The following is a 13,203-nucleotide window of genomic DNA, read 5'->3' as shown; positions in this document are numbered from 1 at the left end:
TTCCCTCATAGTCTTATTATTTCACTACAAGCAATCTTCCCCTTGTTGTTGTCCCTGAACAGTTTTCTTTTAAGTGCTTCAAGGCAACCTGCATTTTATTGTCTTCTTTTCTTTATCTTTTACCCATTGTGTGTGCCACCTTCTCTTTCCACTGGCACCCTTCCCTGGTACTGTATTTGTTGCAAAATTCCACCTGCACTGCTGCCTTCACTGTGCACCAGTGATTAGTGACAGTCTGTTTCAAACTTACAGGAATCAATTGACCATAAGAGTAATTTTTCCTATTAGAAAACCAATTTCCTTCTCCTTTGAACTGGGAAACAAAATGTGTCAGTTTAATGTGAAACCTTGTTTCAGTTCAATTGAAGACACTGCAAAAGTATCTGCTCTAGTAAAGGCACACAGAAGAGATCCTGCTACTTCTTCTGATACTGCAATCATGTTTAAAACAAACCTAAACCCCAAAGCTATGTCGCTCATGTTAACACTGAAGCACTACTCATTTACCAGCTATATTTTACTATTCTGCCACCCGTTATCATTACAAGCATGAGGATTGATGTCTTCAGAAAAAAACTCCTCTGAATTTCAAATTCAGGATGAAAGGGCAAAATTGCAATATCTGTTAGATAAATATATTAAAAATTACTGCTTATTTTCATTGGTGTTTTATTTAGTACTATATTATTTTAATTGCAGTATTTAAATGAAAAATTAAAAGCTGGTTTGAATACTAGAACCAAGCTTATCTTTATTGTTACTTCCAAGTTAACTGACATTTCTGTGCACCATGAGAACTGCAGTTAGTGAGACCATTATGAATCAAAGAGAACATGGGACTAAATTGTCTGTCTTTAATTGTTACATGTAAAAAAATGTCCATGACAGAGACGGGGATAAAAAATCAGATTAAAGGAGTCTATATCAGAATATCAGTTACCACTTTCAACTGTTTTATCACTTCATGGAAGCTCCTTAATCTTTAAAGAACAGTATAATCTAATCAGATCATCTTTGTCCATAGCTACAGTACTTGCTGGGCAAGTGTTGGTGGCCGCACTCCAGTAGCTTCTGTCCTTACTCCTTTTTGGTCAAGGCTGAAGTCAGGATGTGCCAGAATGAGCTTCTTGTGTTGCACACTGCAGATGTGGAGAGAGATAGTCCTTCATTACTACAGTTCTGTGTGCGTTAGTAATTTTTACAAACATATGGAAGGAAATGAAGAAGTGCTCTGGCATCTGGGGTTCTTTTAGTTTGTTTCAGGGAGATTGCAAAATGCTGAAAGTCTAAAGTTTCAAAGGTATCAATAATTTACACATTCCTACATACAACAAAGCATGCACAGCTCAGAAAGAGCATGCAATCTAAGAAACTTTGAATGTACCTATAATAGGGTGGAGGATACAGAGCTTTCTTGCTCTATACATTTCCTGCATATTCTAAAAAAAAAAAACTGAAAAAACCAAACCAAACAAAGAAACAAACAAAAAAAAACCAACAACCCCCCCCCACAACAACTTTTTTTTTTCCTGAGAGAAATGAGCAAAATCAAAGTCAGCTTTTAAACTGAAGGAGTGCTGTCATTTGGATGTACTTGCCATCGTATAAGACTGCTGCAGTAGCAGTTACACTTTCTAAGAGAACTGGGAAGGTTTAGGGAATTTATAAAGGTCCCAATCTTTAAAAGAACAATTCCTGTTTAGAAAATAATATACCCTTCTAATATTTTATTTTTTTCTCAAGATGAGTAATACAAACTTTTACAAATTTTAAGTTTAATGAAAATCTGGGAGTGAAGAAGCAGAAGGAGGACTGTGTCCAATGTGAAGCACTAATGCCTGGGGTTCTTGGGCATTCTTATTTTCTGAGTCAAACTTAAAAGTCCTTTTACTCAAGTTTCCAAATCAGCTCAGGTCTGAATAATTGAGAATCTACTTCCAAAACTACCAAAGAGATAAAGAAGCCAAGTTCTCACTAATAGGTACCTGGTGTGTGTATCTCTGCATATATGTGTGTGTGTAGGATGTTCCAAATGTCAGGACACCTGTTATGCAACTACTTACCAAAGCAAGTGAAATTTACTTTTATCTCGAGTATATTCAGATCAAGAGGCAGAACCCACCCCCTTTTTCTTCTGGTTTCCTGTTATTGTTGCTGCAGCTGTGTATTTCTTCTTACATTTCACTTCGTGCTTTCAATAAAAAGTTGTGACTCTTGCCTGAAAATTGTGTTAAAATTGTGAATGTTGGTTTTAAATTACTTTGCTACTTGAAGATTGTTGTCAAAGTGACTGTTTCTTCTTTAGAAAGGAGGTAAGAATATCTCTGTTCTACCTACATCATGTTCAGATTCTTGAAGTTCCAGGAATTTCTCTTGGATTTAACAAATTGAAGTGATGGATGAAAAAATAAGCTGATGATAAAATATTTGTTCCTCCTCAAAATATTTAGAACATCTTTTCTCAAACTTTTTAACTAGAACACGTTAAAACTTCCTTCTCCTGATGATTTTTTCTCATTTTACTATAGAATCATAAAAATATGGATAGGTTGTTAATATCCAGAGTAGACTGCGCTCATTTCCACTTTATTTTACTGGCAGTTTTTATGGAAGATAAAAATGTTAGTTTTAAAGCAAACAAAACATGCTACACAGTTTTTCAAGCAAGATGGTTACATTTCCTTCTAGAGTGTTCTGTTCTAACATAATCTAGATAATTCCACATTATTCAGTTTATAATACAGATGCCTAAACAGTCAATAATGAAAAAGCCAGTATATTTTCTTGTTTCACAGCATAATTTAAAACACATCTCTCAGTTGTCACAGCTATAGCATCCATCTGCAAGCACACACTCATGCACAAATACATTTGTACATTTGTACATTGTACAAATGAGAACATATTTAACTTTAAAATTTTAATCTTTTTTGGAAAAGATTTCCTTGGGGTTTTTTTGTGGGGGCTGGGGTGGGGGGTGGGGACTTGGGGGGGCTGTTTGGTTTTTTGTTGTTGTTGTTTGTTGTTTGTGGGGTTTTTTGGTTGTGTTTTTGGGGTTTGGTTTGGTTTGGTTTTCGTGTGTTGCTTTTTATTCATGTATCAATATCTTCTTTGGATATAATCATTTGTCAAGCTTTTTTTACTGGTCTCAAATTACGTAGGAGTAATTTGCTGTGAAATAAAATACTCAAGGTTCGTAATTTCTAAAAGAGATTAGTAGTACTTTTTTAAGTAAAAAGCATTAATATGTATTTCCTCAGTGATCAGAAATATTTGATTTAGAAATGCAGTAACATTTGGAGTCTATAGTAAAAAACATACCACCTCCAGTTTGGTTATAGCTGAGCACTTAGAATTGTGGTTGCTTTTTTTTTCTTTAAAACCATTCCTTCAACAGCTATGACTTTTCATGCCTTCCAGATAATCTGTCAAAGGGGAAAAATACAACTCTTTAAGCTTGTTCTCCTACTTCAAATGCTATCTTTTCCTGAAGAAGACAAACCCCTTGAAAACATGATCCCTCTTGTCATTTTATGTTAGCCTGGGTCTACATTAACAAGTATGGTGTGAGAAGGAAGCATTTTCTGTCACAAGGTTTATTATATCATTCTGAAATTCAAATTCCATGCATGTGAACCTTAAGTACAATTCATGCAATAAGGCTTTTCTGTACCCTACCTGTACCATACTTTGTTAGGTGCACCATACTTTGTTAGGTAACAGGTGGTACCTATAGCTGGTGTGGGTAGATCTGGCTGAGTTGAGAATATAGAGCCAGGTTGTTCTCTGATAGGTAGCTGCCTCTGGATCATGTTCAAATTGCCCAGACTAGGCTCTGAATTTTCATTTTGCAGGACAAGAAGGTCAGGCAGCTAAAGGCAGAAACCTTTAGCACATGAATTAGGAGCCTGTATTCTGAATATAATCGTTACTAAAAAAATAAAACAACTGGTTTTTAAAGAGGCTTTGGTTGAAATTTATCACCCACTATGACAAACTACATCTGGTTTGTTAACACCAACAAAAGGTGGGATGACGGAGATCTCTTTCTCCTTCCCTCACAAGCCATTTTTCCTGATTGCTATTCTTATTCCTGTTGTTTGATGAAACACTCATCAGAATTAGAAACTATCTCTTTACTAATCTATCAGTGAAGAAAACTCTACAGATTCCTCTTAAGGTATCTCTGAGATCCTACAAAGAGTATTTTGGTGTCTGAATTAGGGGCTAGTCTCTCTCTGTTTACTGTGAGCCTCCATGTCTCTTCAGAAGGATAGTGAATTTCCCAAAGAAGGCCATCAGGTGATATTAGGAGAGAAGTGCAACCAAAATAGGTCCTGACCCCGGGTTTCACAGCACTTCCAGGCAAAATCCTCTTTCCAGGATTCAATGTGGGACAAGCAGGAGCACTGGATAAGGAGATGCTCATGGTTAGAGGATCCACTTGGAAATGAGGTGCCTGTGAACCTGGCCAGTCTGTTGCAGAGGCGATTTCAATCAGTAACTTTGTTTTCCTGAAGGGTGCCTTCAGAGCAAGGGTGGAAAGGCTGCGGGGTCACCCCACAGGAAACAGTACCATGAGCTCAAAAGAGAAAGCCAGAGAGAAGCAGCCTTACACTCCGGTCTCTGTGGGAAAGCGGAAGACCTGGGGTCTTCTCACAATAACTGAAAGGAGCAAGTAGGTTGTGACTGGTAACAAAAACAGGATAGCTGGCAGTGATGGTAGGTGGCACGAGAAATGTGAGCCGGGGAATCAGGGAGCATGGAGCAGATTGTGGTTGTGATTACAGAGTTCCAGGGGGTGCAGTAGAGGGTGAGTTTTGGCTTCCCTGAGTACCCAGGTGGTGATGAAGTACCACTTCACACAGCAAAAGGGTGATAAGAGAAGCTGTGCCTCCACGGACAGTGAAAGTTGTTTCCTTCCCCATTCTAAATCTTGAGGAAGGTCTGTAAGCTTTTTCACACCACATCAGCAGCTTGCATGGGAATTAAAAAAAAAATCATGAGAAGCCTTTACTCAAGTCATTCACAAGGGTTTATCAAAAAAGGAGGAAATGTAACCTAATCAGTAAGTATACATAAACTAGATCTCGAACAAAGTTAGAAATTTTCCTTACTTTCTTGAAAATTGCCTTTTCCCCTAAATTGTATACAACGATTTCTGGATTAAAAAGATATTTAAATAAGTGTATGTAGTAGGGCAAATTTGTGACTTCCCTATTACAGAGGAATAAGGTATCATAAAACACCTCCTACTCGCCTGCTGGGAGAAGATGAATATGTGAGGCAATTTTCCCCTTTTCCATGCACGTGGGCTGAGGGTGGGCTGGCAAGGGGAAAAAATAGGAGGAACACTGATTGATACACTACCAAAAAGGCAAGATAGACTAAATAGGACTGAAAAGAGCCCACAATTAGACCAGAGGTAAAGACAAACCAGTCTGCTTAGTGTTTAATATGAGGAACAGAAATAATCCATTGGATATTTATCAGATAGTTATGAGAAGCTTTACTTAAAACTTGAGTTTGTTAAATAAAATAAAAAACTTCAATTTATTTAAGAATTATAAATGAGTTAAAAATTGTTTATCCAGATACTCAAAAAATAAAATAAAAAAATGTAATAACTAAAGCAATATGCCACATGGACAAAATTATTCCAACACACTTCCTTAAAAATCGTTTTGGTGTCCAAAATTTATGTTCATTTGAGTAGAGTACTATACTGTAACACCGACGTTAGGCAGGATTTGCGCTGACTGATTGATGCCATCTGTTCACGACTCAGATGTCACTTTCTCTAGCTTTCAAACAGGGAAAACAAAAATCAAAACTAGCTCTTCCCGATCGTAATTAAGGTATTTAGAGAATTTAGCTGAATTTTCAACATTTACTGCACTGTTGAAAACAAAAAAAAAATAGCACTGGTACCATAACGTTCAGTCAGTAAAGCAAAAAGGACACTATGCAAGTTATCCATGTTTTAAAGAGAAGGAAGGAATAAGCATTGTAATTAGCAAGTGCTTTGCTAACAGCTAGAAATGTACATCCTTTCCGTAGGCTTGTTGGAACATAAACTGCTTTTTTCTCCCTACATCTGGCATCCATTAAAAAAGAAAAAAAAATTGGACCTAGCAACCAAACTTTACATATATAGCATCTTAAAGAGGCAGCACACGATGGATTACTCTGTTCCTTAAGCAACGGGGAACACTTTTCCTAAAACAAAAAACCGGAATGAACAGAGCAGGTGACATGGAGAGTGCCAACCAATTTAGATATAAAACCGCTGTGGGTTACCACTTTGCTGACCGCAGTGTGAGCCTGGGATTATTGACACTCACAATCTGCAGGCGAAATTCGCTCCTGGCTTAATTCCTCTGATTTCATCTGATTCCCTTGATTTCCTTTGAGCCCGTTCTCCTGAGGAAAGCCCGGCACCCTCGCAGCCTTTCCTTAGCCGGTGGCAGGAGCAGTTCCTCGGAGCATCCCGGCCAGGGCACGCCCCTACCGCTGGGTGCCCCTCCCGCCCCGGGAGGAGCCGCAGTCCCGGCCCCTTCCCGGCCGCTCCTGGCTCGGCGGGGGCGGCCGCGTGGGGGCAGCCGCGAGCCCGGCGGGGCGGGCGGCGGGAGAGGCCCGGGCGGGACCGGTGTCTCCCGATCGGGGCGAGGGGTGGCTGTCCTGGCAAGGGGTGCGCTGTGCGGAGCTGTGGAGGGCGCGAACCGGGCGGCGATCCCGGCACCCGTTCCTCGGCCAGTGGCAGCCGGGGGAGGCCGAGAGCGAGTCCCACATCTGCCTGGCCGGGAACCGCCCGCTGCCCGCCCGACCCCGCGCCGCTGCTCCGGGAACAAAGAGCCCCTTGCCGTCCCCCAGAGGTGTCCCGCCCGGTGCTGCGGCTGGAGAAACGCGCTGTCCCGTGTCGGGTCACGGCCACAAAGCTCCCAGGAGTGGCGTCACTGGCAGAAACCTCCTTCGGGTGAGGACCAAGGTCTGCACCGTCCATAGCATCCAACGTGGACCCGCTGCACCGAGGAACGCGTCTGTCCCGCAGGAAATCACCAGGCAGAGGCCATGGCCAGCGTGGGTCCAGAGCATGCCGTCACTGTCCCACACTTATGAAAAGGATGACCAAAGAAAATGACTGTTCCCCTCTAGCTGGCACTTGGAGCTGGTAGATGACAGTCAGTGTTGGTGCTCCCCACTTCCAAAAGAAACAAGTCCTGTAATGGGTGACTAAGATGTTTGATGCCTAAAACATACCCTTCAAAAAAGCAGGGGACTGGGCTTTGGTGGTCCTGGGAAAAGGAAGCTAATGAATGGCCTAAGTGATTGCTTCTAATTACTTGAAGGGCCACTATGAAGGTGACAGTAGTGCCGGATGATGTAAAGAGTGAAAAAATGCTGCACGTGTGATCTTGATAGGTTCAGTTTGGCCATTAGGGGGGAAAAAAGTCAGGAGGGCTGTTCAAGACTAGGAGCTGCCAGAGACATCAGGGACTGTCCTTGGAGTGTTTTGAACATCGAAGCTGACCTGGAAGTGGCTTAATAGTCCTCTTGCAGGAGATTGGACTCTATGACCTCCAGAAACCTCTTCCAACCATTATTTAGCAACTCCGTGATTTTTATGGTTGTCAAGTTTAATAGTTCTGTCTCTACACAAATAAGAATATACAGAAAAGGAAAAAAATTAGTGTCATTTACCAATAAGACTTTGTATCTTTCTTTTACAAACAGTACAGTACCACACGGTTTGTTATTTTTACACATTATTGCTGTATGTCCCAGCATTTGTAAATGCCTTTGTAGCTGGGTGAATGAGATTAATCATTCATTTGTTTCTATGATGGAAGAATATTTCTTTAGGACAAACCTTATGTCCTGCTTTAAATCATTTGGTTTACCTTACTACAGGTGTTATTGGCTTACAGACATCCCTGTCCTGCAACTATTTATTAAATAAATTAGTTGACCCCTTTTGAATCTCTTGGATCAATAGGTGTGGATATTATTCTGAAAGCACTTTTAGTATTAAAAAGACAATTAGCTTTGCCTTAGACATCACGTGCTGTTAAAAGATAGTAATTCTGTGAAGCAGGTGTTATGCCTCCCGGTTGCATGTAGATCTTTGGAGAGATACCAGGACTAATCAAATCATAAATCTGAATCTAGACAACTACCTCAGTACCACAAAGGAGCAGCACTGCCAATGAAAACTGTAACTATTAACTCCTGACTAAAAAGCTTAATTTCTCAAGAAGCAATATAAACCACAAAATTAATTTCATTTTTGATAATACACTTGATGATACTCAGTGGCCTCCTCCAGAAGCAGACAGAAGCCTTGAACAACAAAAATTTGATTTAGCAAATTCCAGTATAGTCCTGAAAGGTGTGGGGTTTTCATGATTTTCATTTTTTGAAGCAAAATTGAGTTTTAGTTTCCTCAGAAACTAACTTCAGTCAAAGTAGAAATTTGAAGCATTACTGTTGGCACCTACAATGTGAAATAACCAACAGCAGTATTTAACAAGGGAAGAAAGGGTAAGCAGCTGAAATCTTCTTACGTTTTTATAAACAATGTTTAACAGTGGCAGTTAAGAAAGTAGGGCGTTTTTATCAATTTACTGATTTATAAGTAACCAATACATTTGAATACGTTAAAAGAGTATCTCAAGTTTCCTGCATTTTAGCCAAGAAAAAAGGGGGCTTTTCAGATCCAGAAATGTGAGATGTGATCTGAAAAGTTATCTGTTTATGGCTCAGCAGTCATATTTCAAGATATTAATTAAAAAAATCTTACAATTAAGTCTACAACTCAATATCTTTTTTCTCATTCTTCAAAGAGCTCATTTACAAAAGTGTAAAATAGCTTACAATAGTTTCTTTAAAAAAAAATCTGCTGAAATTTTTTTAGGATTAGTGTCTCTGTGTCAGTTGGAATGACTGGAAGTAAAAATTAACACCTCTTGCACTGGATCTCATGCTAAAGTATATTTACCATTGCATTCTACATCACATCGTTGCTCTGATCCCTCAGCTTGCTTCTATCAGGAGTGCTATGGCTCAGTCTGTTAACTTCACCCACAGAAAACCATTAATATCAAGTTTTTCCTTAGGAAGTAAATGCTATCTACACTAGTTCCTTTTCCAAAATTTAAGATAACTAAGCAAGCAGTAAGTACTAAGAGTGGCTTAGGGGAATTCCTTACTGATGGAATTCCTTACTGATCCTCTCTGAAGGCGAAGTGGTAATAGAAAAAAACAAGGAGTCTGTCAGAATGACATTTTTACATAATCACAGAATGGCTGAGTTGGAAGGTACTACTGGGGGTCATCTAGTCCAACCTCTCTGCTAAAGTGGCATCCCCTGGAGCATTTTACTTAGGATTATATCCAGATATCTTTTGAATATCTCCATGGAAGGAGACTCCACTACATCTCTGGTCAGCCTGTTCTAGTGCTCAGTCACCTGCACAGTAAAGAAGTTCTTCCTCAGACTCTGCACTTTATCTCTTGTCCTATTGCTTGGCACCACCAAGAAGAGCCTGGGTCCATCCTCTTACTAGCTCCCCTTCAGATACTTAAATACGTTGATGAGGTCCCCTCTCAGTTGTCTCTTCTCAAGGCTGGACAGGCCCAGCTCCCTCAGCCTTTCCTTATAAGAGAGATGCTCCAGTCCCTTAACCATCTTTGTAGCTCTCTGCTGGGCCTGCTCCAGGAGCTCCATGTCTCTCTTGTACTGAGGAGCCAAAAAATGGACACAGCACTCCAGATGTGGCCTCACTAGGGTTCAGTAGAGGGGCAGGATCACTTCCCTTGACCTCCTGGTGACGCTTTTCTAATGCACCCCAGGATAATATTAGCATTCTTGACAACAAGGGCACACTGCTGGCTGATGAGCAGCTTGTTGCCCACCACGACCCCCAGATCCTCCTCCACAGACCTGCTTTCCAGCAGGTTAGCCCCTAGCCTGTACTGGTGTCTGGTGTAATTCCTCATGATATACAGGACCCTGCACTTGCCTTTGTTGAATTTTATTCAAGCACTATTAGTGGTGTTAAATATTTTTGGGGAAAGACCAAACTTTTCATGCCACCAACATAAATGGAATTATATGGGAATATCTGAGAATAGCATCAGAGAATGACAGTGTGTGAAAGCATTGTGGTCCTATCCACACAGCCTCTGTAGTGAGGTGCACTGAGAACCCTCATGGGGTGGTTCTTTCATTTGTGGATGGTGGGATCCATCCCTCCCAAACCTATAGATGCCTTGGTAAAAACTTCATCTGTCTTACCTCTCTGTTGTGCTAAGTGTAGACAGTGCATATGCTAGCAGCAAGCTTGGCACTGCAACACACAGGAACAAGATGTAAACACGAGAGTGGGAGTGTGCTCTCCTCCACAGGGATTTCACTGGCTGTTTCCACTATCACAGAAATAGGCATACAGCAGCTGAAGCTAAACAGGAAAAAGAGAGCATAGAAAAAAGTTATCCAACCCTTTACAGGATAAAGGCCAATTTTTATATTTTCCAACATAAACTCACTTAACCTTCTCTATTTTTTTAGTGTTGTGATAATGAATAACTAGTACTCCTTGTGTTTTGTACAGATTTATTTTATCAGACCTCTAGTATGGGTATGCATTTGTATGCATGCACAAGTAGACTACAGAGGTTTCTGCTGAGACCTCTGTAGTGTTACATCTAGAAACCATCAGAACTGCCAGCAGAATGAAGTATGCCCAAAGCTGTATCTAGATTTGTTGCAGAGGAAACTGGGTTTGTTTGTGGGATTTTTTGTCCAGGAAAAAAAGACCATAAATGAGCTAATGCTTACATAGTGTGAATGATAAGGAGATGAGAGCTCAGAAGTAAACTGGGGAGGTATGGCATTTCATACTGCAGATGTACCTTTTGAGATTTAATTTAATTTCAGATTTCCACATGTATCTGAAAACAAATTTAAGTGTTAAATGTTTTATACAGATTGGGGTTTTTACCATTCAAGATGGTAAGGAAATAGCAACACGTGAATGATTAAGTCTACACATAATTTGTATAATGGAGTTATAATGGAGTTGAGCACTTCTGGAATTAGTCTTGGAAGGGTGCTTTTAATGACATTTGGACAGAGATCACTTTGCCAGTTACACCAAATGGCAATTTTCACTACTAATAATGCTGGATTCTACTTTTTGTTTTTTCCTATGAGACTGTGTTTTTGAAGAAAGTCCATAAACAAAGGGGGTTTGTTTTAGAAATGCTTCAGTGGCTACTTAATTATTGCAACATCCAGTCATGAATTAAATTTTAAACAGCTTCCTGATAATAAAAGTGTTATTTTCATATTTAAGAAGTGTAAAGTTTAAGAAATTAATTAAACAAATATGACATTGGTGTACTAAAAGACGGTACAAATAATAATATAGAAATAATATAGATATAAACCTGGAAGAAATTAGCTTTAATGCAGGTATAAAATTAGATCTCTTCAGAGTATGAAAAGAATATAAATAATTTTTAAATGGTAGAAATAATTTTAGAGACTATTAAGTTTTAAGGCATGAAAATGCTGTTTATGAAAATTAACCAAACAGTCCTTATTCATTATGTGGACAGAGTGGTAATTAAGAAAGGAATTTTAGAAAAGACATAGTTGGACAAATTGTTTTAGCCAAATTTAGCATTGCATTGTTATCTGTGTAAATAAAACAAAGCTAATGCCCCCCACTTTATCCCAGCTGCATAGGGAACATGATTACACTCCATATATTTTAATGCATTATTTTCAAAATGGCTGGAAGTAGTACCAGCTCACATTGCTTTTTAAAATTAAAACTGGAAGACAAACTATTCTTTCTATGAATAGGTTACTTTGCATGCGAGATTGATCTCTACATTAACAAATTCAGGTTTCACTTGAAACTTTCATAAAGGTTTCATATTTTTTACACTTAAAATTTTCAGATATACAGGTGCCATGAAGCTTCGTTCCCTAGTGCTTTTTAGGGTAAAATTCCTTTCTGCAGATTGTAGACATCAGTCATTGTACACAACTGCATCTGAGCTAGTCATCCTAGACTGTCCTTGTAACCAAGGGAGAGAAGGACTTTTGGGATGCGATTTATCTGGCCAGCTTTAGGTTTTTTTAGTAATATGTGATAAATTACACAAAAGAATCACCTGTTTCTTTCCATCGATTGTGAGAGAAATGACTGGCACACATCCTAACCTTTGCCACCCAGACGTCCTTTAGAGCTTTGCAGCAGAGTAGATTTTGCCTGCATTCCTTATAAATTAGATTTATTGGATAATGTCTTGACATGCAACAGTTTCACCATCATTTGTGTTCTCAGAGCCTAAAAAACTGTGAAAATACACCAGCATCAATTTTATTTACAATACGTTGGATTGCTGAATATTAACCTTTATTTTCCAACTTGGCTTGTTTGGTTTTTTCTTTCTCTAATTTTCAACAGTTGTTTTGAAATATTTACAGATACTGTAAAGTCATTTCTATGGATGTCTCAAATTGAAATCTTCATCACTTACAAGAAAGAATGGATACATGAAACCCCAGATTTATACAAAAATAGCTGAACAGGAAGATCTGTATATGTAACCAGAACTGTGCTATATGAACTAGCATTTGAGAGTGTGCTATACTAAATACTGAGTTTGGAAAGGACATAGTGTAACAAGAGCGTGTTCCAAAGCTATGTTTACCTGAGGCTCCTCTGTGTTTGGAAGATGCTGTCACTCCTCAAAAACATATATAAAACCAATAGAGCACTGACAGTCTGTAGTTTTAAGATATATCTTATCAGTATCACTGACAGATATATTAGTTTACAGAATTGTACCTGATAGTCTAGTAGGCAAGGCTAGAATATATGAGCAAAACTATCACAGACTGGTAAGGTAAAAAAGGATTATATATATTTATAAGGACTGATGTGAACAGTTAACATCAACTTGTACCTCAGGAAAATACAATTCTTGTGGAAAAAGAATCCTGAAAATTAAAAATGTAATGGAAGAATTTTTTGTGTGTGTAAATGTGAAATTATATTATTGTATCTCCTTCACCAAAACCTAAAAAAAATCTCGAAAACCCTAGTAAATCAGTCATTAACTTAATAAAAGAAAACAAGCAGTGGTTCATGTCATCTGACTTTCTAACACCACTAATTTTAAACA

General features: G+C 39.0%; 1 long non-coding RNA gene across 1 annotated transcript in view; it reads left to right on the top strand.

Annotated features, from left to right (window-relative positions):
- The first annotated feature begins 2,213 nt into the window (after positions 1–2,213).
- Positions 2,214–13,203, top strand: part of LOC139679089 (uncharacterized) — a 30,255-nt gene continuing 19,265 nt past the window's right edge. Inside the window, exon 1 of the long non-coding RNA XR_011699130.1 lies at positions 2,214–2,312. This is a non-coding gene — a long non-coding RNA (uncharacterized lncRNA). The remainder of the gene's footprint in view (positions 2,313–13,203) is intronic.

This window comes from Pithys albifrons, chromosome 1 (genome assembly GCF_047495875.1).
Source record: "Pithys albifrons albifrons isolate INPA30051 chromosome 1, PitAlb_v1, whole genome shotgun sequence".
NCBI classification, from domain to species: Eukaryota; Metazoa; Chordata; class Aves; order Passeriformes; family Thamnophilidae; genus Pithys; species Pithys albifrons.
This window is presented reverse-complemented; position numbering and strand designations above follow the sequence as displayed.